At 39.1% G+C, this 9,624-nt stretch overlaps 1 long non-coding RNA gene across 1 annotated transcript in view; it reads right to left on the reverse strand.

Moving 5' to 3' along the window:
* LOC123587521 overlaps window positions 1-8,714 on the reverse strand; it is an 11,474-nt gene extending 2,760 nt beyond the window's left edge. The window contains exons 1-2 of the long non-coding RNA XR_006707343.1: window positions 8,599-8,714; window positions 7,389-7,394 (exon numbers count right to left, since the gene is read on the reverse strand). This is a non-coding gene — a long non-coding RNA (uncharacterized LOC123587521). The remainder of the gene's footprint in view (window positions 1-7,388; window positions 7,395-8,598) is intronic.
* Between the last annotated feature and the right edge of the window lie 910 nt (window positions 8,715-9,624).

The raw sequence follows: 9,624 nt of genomic DNA on the forward strand, positions 1-9,624 counted from the left end.
TAAATGACCACATGGATCAATTAATGAAGTTTGCTGCTTAAACACGTAACCATCGCTTCCCTTGTTAAAAGACTGGAGGCCAAAACCACGGAAACAAGAAGAGTATCAGGAATAAACTCAGACTGAACAGGAAGGAGGCCCGTGGAGTAAATGGAAACGACATCAACCTTAGAGTCAGAAGTTCCGAGTTCTCGTCTCCGTTCTCAAGAAGTCACCTAAGACCCTAACCCCAATTTTTTTAAATCTGTCTACCAGAGAGATTAGACCAGACAACAGTGTGACTTCTAAAACCCTGTTTTTAAAACAAATTCCATTGGGGGACACTGAAATGCCTTTTTAATATTTAAGCGCATTCCAATTTTTCAGACTAGTGCAAATTTCTGTTTTGAAGCACTGACTGGCCACAATATTAAAAACCCATACCCATTTGCTACTATGATCACGACAATTACCTGGTGTGTTACCAGCACGAGACCATTCCCACCCCTTTCGTTTACAGCAGCACCTTCCAAAACACAGTAGGAAGGAAGATCTTCTACTGAGGCAGACAACATAGAAGGATCTTCCAGCTCCTCAAGAACCACACGGAAACCTAACTGTATTCAACATGCTAACTAACTCTCTCTGAGTCCTTCCAAACAACCATCCTTTGGTCCAGCCCAATAGATTCCTGCAGCGCCTCGGCATCAAATGGAAACAGCAGTACAAAAACAACATTCTGAAAACTCGTAGATCCAGAGAGGAGCACTTGCTGTGCTTGGAACCATTGTTCCTTGGCACTCTGGGAGTCAGGTAATAAAGCCTTTGTGCTAGTTCTTGTTAAAACGCTACAAGGGCAGCAAGGGGAGCAGAGGTGTCCAGGGCCGAACGAGAGCAGACAGAGGATGTGGAGGCAGAGCCCACGGGTACCCACGAGAAAAGCACCCAAGGACTAAGAAGTAGAGGAAGAGAGCACATGACTAACTAGTATGCATCTTTACACGGATGGTTTCCCATGCACATGACCTGCACACGGAAACACAACTGGAACACCAACGTCCAAGGCACCAGCAGCACACGGACATCTGCAGCGTGGCCACACAACTCTACGTCCCTGCAATTTTTTTTTTTAATTTTTTAATGTTTATTTTTGAGAGAGAGACAGAGTGAGAGCAGGGGAGGGGCAGAGAGAGACGGAGACACAGAATCTGAAGCAGCTCCAGGCTCTGAGCCGTCAGCACCGAGCCCGACGCCGGGCTCGAATCCGTGAACTGTGAGACCATGACCTGAGCCGAAGCCAGATGCTCAACCGACTGAGCCCCCCAGGGGCCCCCGTCCCTGCAGTTATTATTTGGAACTATGCTGCCTCAGCTTACACGGAACTGGGATCAACCAGTTTTCATCACAATTACCCACAATCAATAGCATCCCTACTTGAAATTACAAACAGTGAAATTCTCATAAAAATAACTTTGCCCCTTGATTCCTAGCAGGCTCTCCACCTCGTCCCCTCCCTGACTCCTCACAGTCCAGAAAACTGGAGGACAGCAGACAAGTCAAAAAGGAGTGGCGCAAAGGCCAGCACTCACTAGGCAACATGCCACAGTTCTGTGACCCGGCCCGGCCCGCCTCGCCCAGCCCCCCAGGGAGGTCCTCCCTGCTTCACCACCTCAACTCTGGCGGGGCTACCGTCCTTACAGGTACTGAACACCCCCAAACCCTGCCTGGAATGGGCTGCCCCGGTTACCTAACTCCCACTCACCTGCGTCCCAAGTGCTGGCTACCCGACGAAACGCAACCTTCCGAATTGGTCCAGCGAGACTTGGACGTGTCTTTACCTGAGCTTTCTCCTTCCCTTTGAAGCGGCTATTATTTTGGCCACTTCAGCCCTAAAGACCAACAGCAGTGGCATGTATTGATGTTCCGTAACTGTTTATTTAGTATTTTTAAAACCCTCCACTTCACCCCATCAGCCACTTATACTCCAGGAAATTCCTGCAAGGTTCTTAAGATGTCATGCTATTCTACACTTCACTACTTTTGTTCTTTTGCTCCATCTACTGAAACTGTCCAAATTAGCCTGGCGAACACGTCCTCATCCTTTAAGACCCAACTCAAACATAACCTCCCAAGGAAGCCTTTCCTGGTGTTTCTAAGCAGAGCCAAGCACTCCCCGCAGACCTCTGTCCCTTGCTCTTTCTTACCCCTCGTGCGTCCCTCTTCACGTCTGTCTCTCCTGCTTGGCGCACATGATGGCAAAGCCCTGGCAAGGCCCCTGCACCAGCTGGTCACTGGGTCTGCACAGAGAGGACACTCTCAAGAGTGTGCCCTACAGGGCCTGAATCAAGACCTGGTTATGCTTCCCTCCTATGTACACTTCCAACACCTCCTCTTACTCAGACTCAGACAAATCAAAGAGCAAAACCTTTCAGAAAGTAAACGCCTTTCAGAACCACATGAGCAGGAAGAAGGAAGGAGAAAACAGGTTAACTTCCCTCCCCGCAAAGAAATCACAGGACAGGCAAAGGAAACCAGAAGACTGGCTATCCCCCCCTATTCCACCGTATGGATCAGGAGAGCTAAAGAATCCTGAGATTCCACAACTGGATCTTAAAATCACCACGGAACCATCTTCAAATAAAAATAAAGCAAAAAAATAAAAAAGTCCCTGACATAGGAATTTGTCACTGAAAAAGATCTTGGGCCAATGCTGTCAACTACAACACCAAGAAATGACAACGTGTATCGTGTTTCTATTTCATTACAGGTTGACGATACACACTGCCTCGAAATAAACCTATGACCCCCTCTTCCATGACGAAAATTCAAGAAAACACCACTACAAAATGGAGAGTAAGGCGTGGGGGTGGCAAAGCCTCTCACCATCTCCTCCACTGTCCCAATCTCACTCCCAAATCTGTCCTGGATTTACAAGAGTTCCCTGTAAAATACCCTAGAATCCGTATCTGAGAAAGAGTGTTTTTTATTTTCATATTATAACTAAGATGTCTTTTAGACATTCAAATTACAAAGTGATTTGGACGTAAAAAAATCGAAGACAATGATCATTCACTAAACGGGACTTCAAGGACTCTAGCACCAGAGGAATAAACTAACAATGTTAATTTTATATTCCTCGCTGACAGGAAGAGAGACAGTAATCACTACGTGGCATTTTTCAATTTCAAACGAAAGGCAAAAAATATATCATCAAACAAAAAGCATCAATATATTATATACATAAAGTACGTAATATACCCTTTAAAATAAGAGTATTTGAATCTTAATTTAAATTTTTTACAAAACTGAGAGAACCTGCATTTTACATTGTTACCAGCATAATTCATGCCAGACCATAAAACAAACTCTTTCTATCTATATCTTTTTAACCAAAACAACCAGTCAAACCAAATGCTTATGTTATCTGGCTGGATACATCTGTAGATATGATGGGTATAATTAATTGTTCAGCTAAAAATGCAATTCCATGGTGCTTTTAATGATTTAGGTATACACAGCTTTAGTTCCCAGAACAGACTAAAAATAGTGATTTTAATTTATTCCTGCTGCCTACAATTACCCACAACCATGTATTTTTAAATATTTCCAGCCTATAAAAATTACTAATTTTTGCCACTTGTGTTTATCTGCATTTAGACTTTGATTTGGATAAATTAAGCTCTCAAGTGTTCCTTGCTTTATGAAACTCTGCATGTTGTAGACTTCAACACAAATAAATGACTTGTACCATTAGAGGTTTAAATAATGTAATGTATTTCATGCTCAGCCTGAAGCTGGATTCCAATGAAGTTGCTAATGCACGTAATGATTAAGTGTAACTCAAATACTAACTGTGTTGTTGAAAACATGACAGGCAATAATTTGGTCTATTATATTCTGCCATTTAATTGCCTAGTACAGACATTCTCTGACACATTATGAAGCAATGATTTACAATTATTCAAGCTGCAAAGGTCAGAAAGTGACATTATAATCATCTACATAGAGATCCCTTCTAATGCACAAAAACTAGGTAATGCCACACACACACACACACACACACACACACACACACACACAAAGAGTTTTACTGCATTAGTAACTTTCTATTTAAGGTTTCTTAAACCAAATAAGAATAAACAGCTCATAAGCACATCAATACACAATAGAAAATGTCTAGAATCTTTTCGTGAACCCGGATGTAACAGACTTAAGAAAATGCCCTTATTCTCTCCTGATTAGGTAAATTCTACTCTACTACTTAACTCGACACACAAGATTCAAGACCAGACACAGGGAAGTCCTTCAGAAAATAACCTAATCCCCAGGCTACGCGTACTGGGGTCTCTGTGAATCAAGGCATGCAGCACTCAGCGAGCACTTATGAGGTTGGTGGAAATCACACTGGTCTGCTACTCTTTTTTTTTTTTTCCTAAGTAACTGATCATAAAAAACAAACACAGTAACCAAAGCTGATCAATCTTCACCCCTCTCATCCTAATGGAAAGGTAAGAATATTCTCACCTGTCCTGGCACTTAATTCTATTATACGATGTTCAATTTGTAACCACTCCAGTGCAATAGACTACCAACACATACACAACAAAGGGGAAGAATGATAAAGTTACTGAAAACAATGCTTTAATGTGAGAAAGTGAAACAGAGAAAGAGACACAAAAACAGACTGAATTCCAGAATGCTGAAGGAAACTACCATGCAAGCAAGTTTTCAAAAGAACAGAAACCTGAGCAAAAGCAGAAAACAAAATTGGCTAGGGGCTGGAAGGAGGTAGGTAAATTACAGTTATTACATTCTGGGGAAAATAACCTAGAGAGAAAAAAATAAGTACAAATTAAAGTCAATAACAAACCAACAGATAATGCACAAAGCAGAAAAAATTTTTAAATAAAAATTAAAAAAATAAAGGGACAGTTAAAAGTAAGGAAACCGTGGTCTACTCTTACCAGTATATAATTTGACTCCATTGCCAAAAATACTTTTAATCTCAAGTTTACCATCTGTACAATGGGGATAATAAACATGAGATGAACAATATCATGACACTATGAGATCAACAAATGAAGTGAATGTTAACAAACAACACCACCGCATAAATACCATTTATTATGGACAGGATCACAAACCCTATTACATGTGTAGATACACACAGAGACAGAGAGACGTAAATTTAAACAGATTTAACGAAACATGGGGTCTATAAGCCACCCAGATTTCAAGTTGTGTTTTTAGTAGTCGAAGGTAGGAATCACTAATTTAGGGAAATATGTGTTTCACTTATTTCTAAACACACGTTCCCAACAAACATGATTAACTTCTGCAGAGATGCTCTATTACTTCTTCTCTCCCCACTAACCCTTGTCAGCTCCACAGCACATGCTCATGTGAACTACCCAGTAAGTGCTGAATAAAAATACAACCTATACTCTATAAAACCCCACTTGAGATCACATTCACATGTCAGAAAAACGTTAAGAAACTTATTGTTCAAAAACTCCTCCTCTTAAAAGTGAAAGTAAAATAAAAGACTTCTAAATAAAGTGATCAACAACAGGTTCTTAAAACAAGAAGCGCAAAGCAATACATTTTCGAAATTTTTACCATGTCGGGGGCACATATATAAACCATGGGTAAACAAAACTTAAATCCTGAACTCTGAACCCTAGCTACCTGATAGGAATTAGACGTCTAACACATTCAGCTACTTTTGTCAAACTGACTTACATCCGTAATATACCTTAGCTAAGATTTGCCGATGAAATGGAGACAATTATCTTAAAACCGAGCTTAACGAGTCAAAGAAAATCACTGTAGGCGCAAACAACTGGAATAAAAGTTTTAAAAGGCAGTCTTTGTTAAGGGGGTAGCTAACGCACAACTCTTCAGCCAAGCCTTAGTAAAAGTACACGAGATACCTATCTGATGAGCGTCTACAATCTTCTAGAAAGGCAGACATGAAAAACCAATTACAAAGAATCTAATGTGCTCAATTCAACAAAACGCGCAGTTTACTATTTCCATCAATTTCGCTATAAAATGTGAGGGTTGTTTTTTTTTTTCAAGAAAAGCAAGAGTTACTAGGACAAAAGAATACAACATTGTGAGTATTAATTTCATTTTTAAAATGTCTGCTCCATTGTTTTTATACATTAGTCAGTCAGAACTATTTGAAAAGCAGTTTATTTTCTTGCAATTCAGGTAACGAAAAGGTTATTCATAAAACTCTAAAAGCCAGAGATGAAGATCCTAAGTACTGCAGAAAAGAAAACACAGTGCAGGGCCTTCTGTTTGTGACAAAATTATAGAGTTAATGTTCCTGAAAGATCGCTTCACCTTTTAAAGCATGATTTTTTTAAAAGGTAAAATTTATAGCAATTAAAATTGCTAATGAAGACATGCAGCATGGGCTGCTTATGTTCAGGAACTAATAGGTCCACTGAGCATTTCTAGGATCATTTAGCCATCAATGATAATGAATTGACATTGTCACCAGTGTTAATGTACCAATGCTACTGCCACTAAGCTGACGGCTAATTCTTGCTTTTTATCATGATTCTCACTTTAGTTTTTAACCTACCTACTGCCCTATCCATTTGAAATACAGGAAATACAGAACGCCCTACAATACTTTTTCTTTCCCCTGAGAGGGTTCTAACTCGTTAGACCTAACTCATCGAAACTGCTCGTTTCAACTCCACAGACAAACACTTCTTGGGTTTACTACAATTCTTCAGAACTTTCAGCGTCACCGTGACAAGATGTACCCTAGAAAAGTTATTGTTCTATAACTTTTAAATCAAATTTCACTTACAAAAAATTAAGACAACTATTATTTCAAAGCGAAATAAAGTTCAATGACTACCATCATTCTCAAAGACACAGTTTTGGAATCTAGATTGCCGCTCCCGTGCATACGTTCAGACCTCTGTGGCATCAGCACACAACTCAATGTATCTCTATGTATTTATAACTCTTCATCCTGGGAATCGAGCAAATAGACGAGTGTCACATGTCAGTGGTGTGCGGTAACAAGCAATGAGCCAAGTGGGTTTAAAAAGGACAATCAAAGCCAACCAATCCTGTACTGCTTTGGATGCTACTTAGGTCAGAAACTAGTCTCCAAAAAAGTTTCTTCTCTTTCCCAAGACTTAGTAACCCTAATAAAAATTTAAAAAAAAAAATGGAGGAATTAGATTTCTAATAACAGAGCACGCAAAAACTGCCCGATTATTTTGAAGATCTGAGGAAGAAACTGCTTAGTGCCATCTAATAGCAAATTCTCATTGGAGTCAGGGCCTTCCTCTTTCCTACAACTCATACGGTAAAAACAATAAATGAGGTATCTCTTAAAATTCCAAGACCTAGAGCAATTAAAATGAACCATTTGGCACTCAACCCTTGCAGCTAAAGCCAGTGGCAACAAAACTCATTCCCCACTGATCTTCAGGGGGCTTGAGGGCAAAGGTTCATCTTCATTTACTTTAGCTGCAAGTTACTGAGCCATCAATTCGGCCAATGAATAAATCACAGACCGTGGTTAATAAAACTGCTTGCAAAGTTATTTGTAAAACTATCTTAAGGGTCAAAAAATGCAACGGCATCCTGGCATGACATGACTGCCCAACAAAAGACAGAGGCTGTTTTTGACTTAAAAGATATTTGCCCACTAAATCTTCCACTAAAAAGGGAAACCTAATATAACATGTGCACAGTGCATAATTTAATTGAGCCTGTAGTATTTAGGGAATCGGCCGTAAGAATTGCACGTTTCTCAGGTTTCACAGAAAGTGTTTTCACAGGATACACATATTAGTTAATTTCTCTAGCATAATAGCATTAAAATATATTTTTAATCAGAGAGAGGGTATTAAAATCCAGCTCTGAATGTCCTATGATATACCATAGATGTCATGGCATTTTAAAACCTTTGAAACATTTCTGCTAAATTAATCAGTTGTGCATTAAGGCATCTCAGTGCTTCCTATTAAACGCAACACATCTGAGTGACAGCTTAACACCGGCAACGATTCTTTAGAGGAAGAGTCATTAACTAAAAATGGCAAACAAGTTTTGGAATAAAGTTACACAAAAACATACATTATACACTGTTTATTTAAGCTTCATCTCTGCCACAATCAGTGACCAGTTGTCTGAAATTAAATCTTTTTCTGCCTTTCTCTTTATGGGATATGTCCGGGATATCTAGCCATTAATGTGATTAAAAATTAAAGCAGTATGGCAAAAGAAAAAAAAATACATATACGTTCCTAAAGCTGTATTATGTATATTTTTTATGTCTTTAAATGGAATTTACGGTTCTCTCTGGCAATGTGAATGAACATCCTATAATTTAGTCAATTTACAGATTACGGGTTCAAATTGACCTTGTAGCCCATAAAATTGCTCATCTGCAGTAGAGGATTAGAAGTGGGAGAAGAATGTCATAACTGTATTTAAGGAATTTACCATAACAATGGAAAGGAGGGTACGCAAGCATAATTTTAGCCACTCTTACTCATATCACTTCTGAATTCTGAAACAATGGCTATCCCGCACATGCTGCCTGGCTCACCAAGGCAGAGATGGTTTCAGGTTACTCACCCACAGACATGACACTTGTATTCCCTCATCCCAAGGTGCCTTTTGACATGGTTTCTGGCATCGCCAAGCTGAGCCGTTGCGAAGTGGCATATCTTGCACTTGAATGGTTTTGATCCTAAGTAAATTTAACATAAAATATGATTTGAATTTGAAGAACACAGTACTGATAGTTTAAGGAGAGGCCTAGATCTTAAATCACACTTTTCATCCGATTAGAAATTTCTGGCCCCAAAATGGAGTACTTGCTTTCCTTTCTAACTGGAATAGACCCGCATTCCATAATTATTCCACCAAGAAGACTTTAATGTTTCAGTGAGTGTTCCTAACTTTCAATAATAACACTCTTAAGATTTAAAGTCCAACGTGATGCCGCTGAGCAGTGCTAAGTGTATCAGATGGGCTAAGTAATTTTAAATATTTTTCTACCGATTCGCAAAAATATCTTTTGGAGTCGCTCAACATTTAAAATGGAACATTATAAAACACAAATGCATACACGGTAGCTGATATTTTTTTAAGTATGTTTATCATCAAATACATTTCTCAGTGGCCATCTCCCTCCTACTTCTGCAGCTTTCAATTTATTCACATTAAGAATGGCATTTCAGATTTTTTTCGGACATTTATCCCAAGTGATTCACTATATTACTATTTTGGTAGCACACAATGTAAGAATACACAATGGATAAGTTATCTGCTTTTATGATCATTTTAGAGTCAAAAATCTGTGATGATTCTGCAAACCAGGAAGTACTGACATTTTATTATTGATCTCAAGAACAAATATTTCATCATTAAAAAGCATAGTACCAACAATTTTTTTTAATTGCATAAAGAAATAAGGTTAGCCTATACTCAAAAATGAGAAAGCAAACTAATTTCAGAGGCAACAAACCCGGTGTTGGTATCAGACAGACTGTAACTGGAACATAGTTAACCAACAGATAATCGGTACCCACGTGAGCAACAGCAACACTCCTTTCAGTGTAACAGGTATACACCATTGTTTTCAATTTTCTAACCGCT

This window comes from Leopardus geoffroyi, chromosome D3 (genome assembly GCF_018350155.1).
Source record: "Leopardus geoffroyi isolate Oge1 chromosome D3, O.geoffroyi_Oge1_pat1.0, whole genome shotgun sequence".
NCBI lineage: Eukaryota > Metazoa > Chordata > Mammalia > Carnivora > Felidae > Leopardus > Leopardus geoffroyi.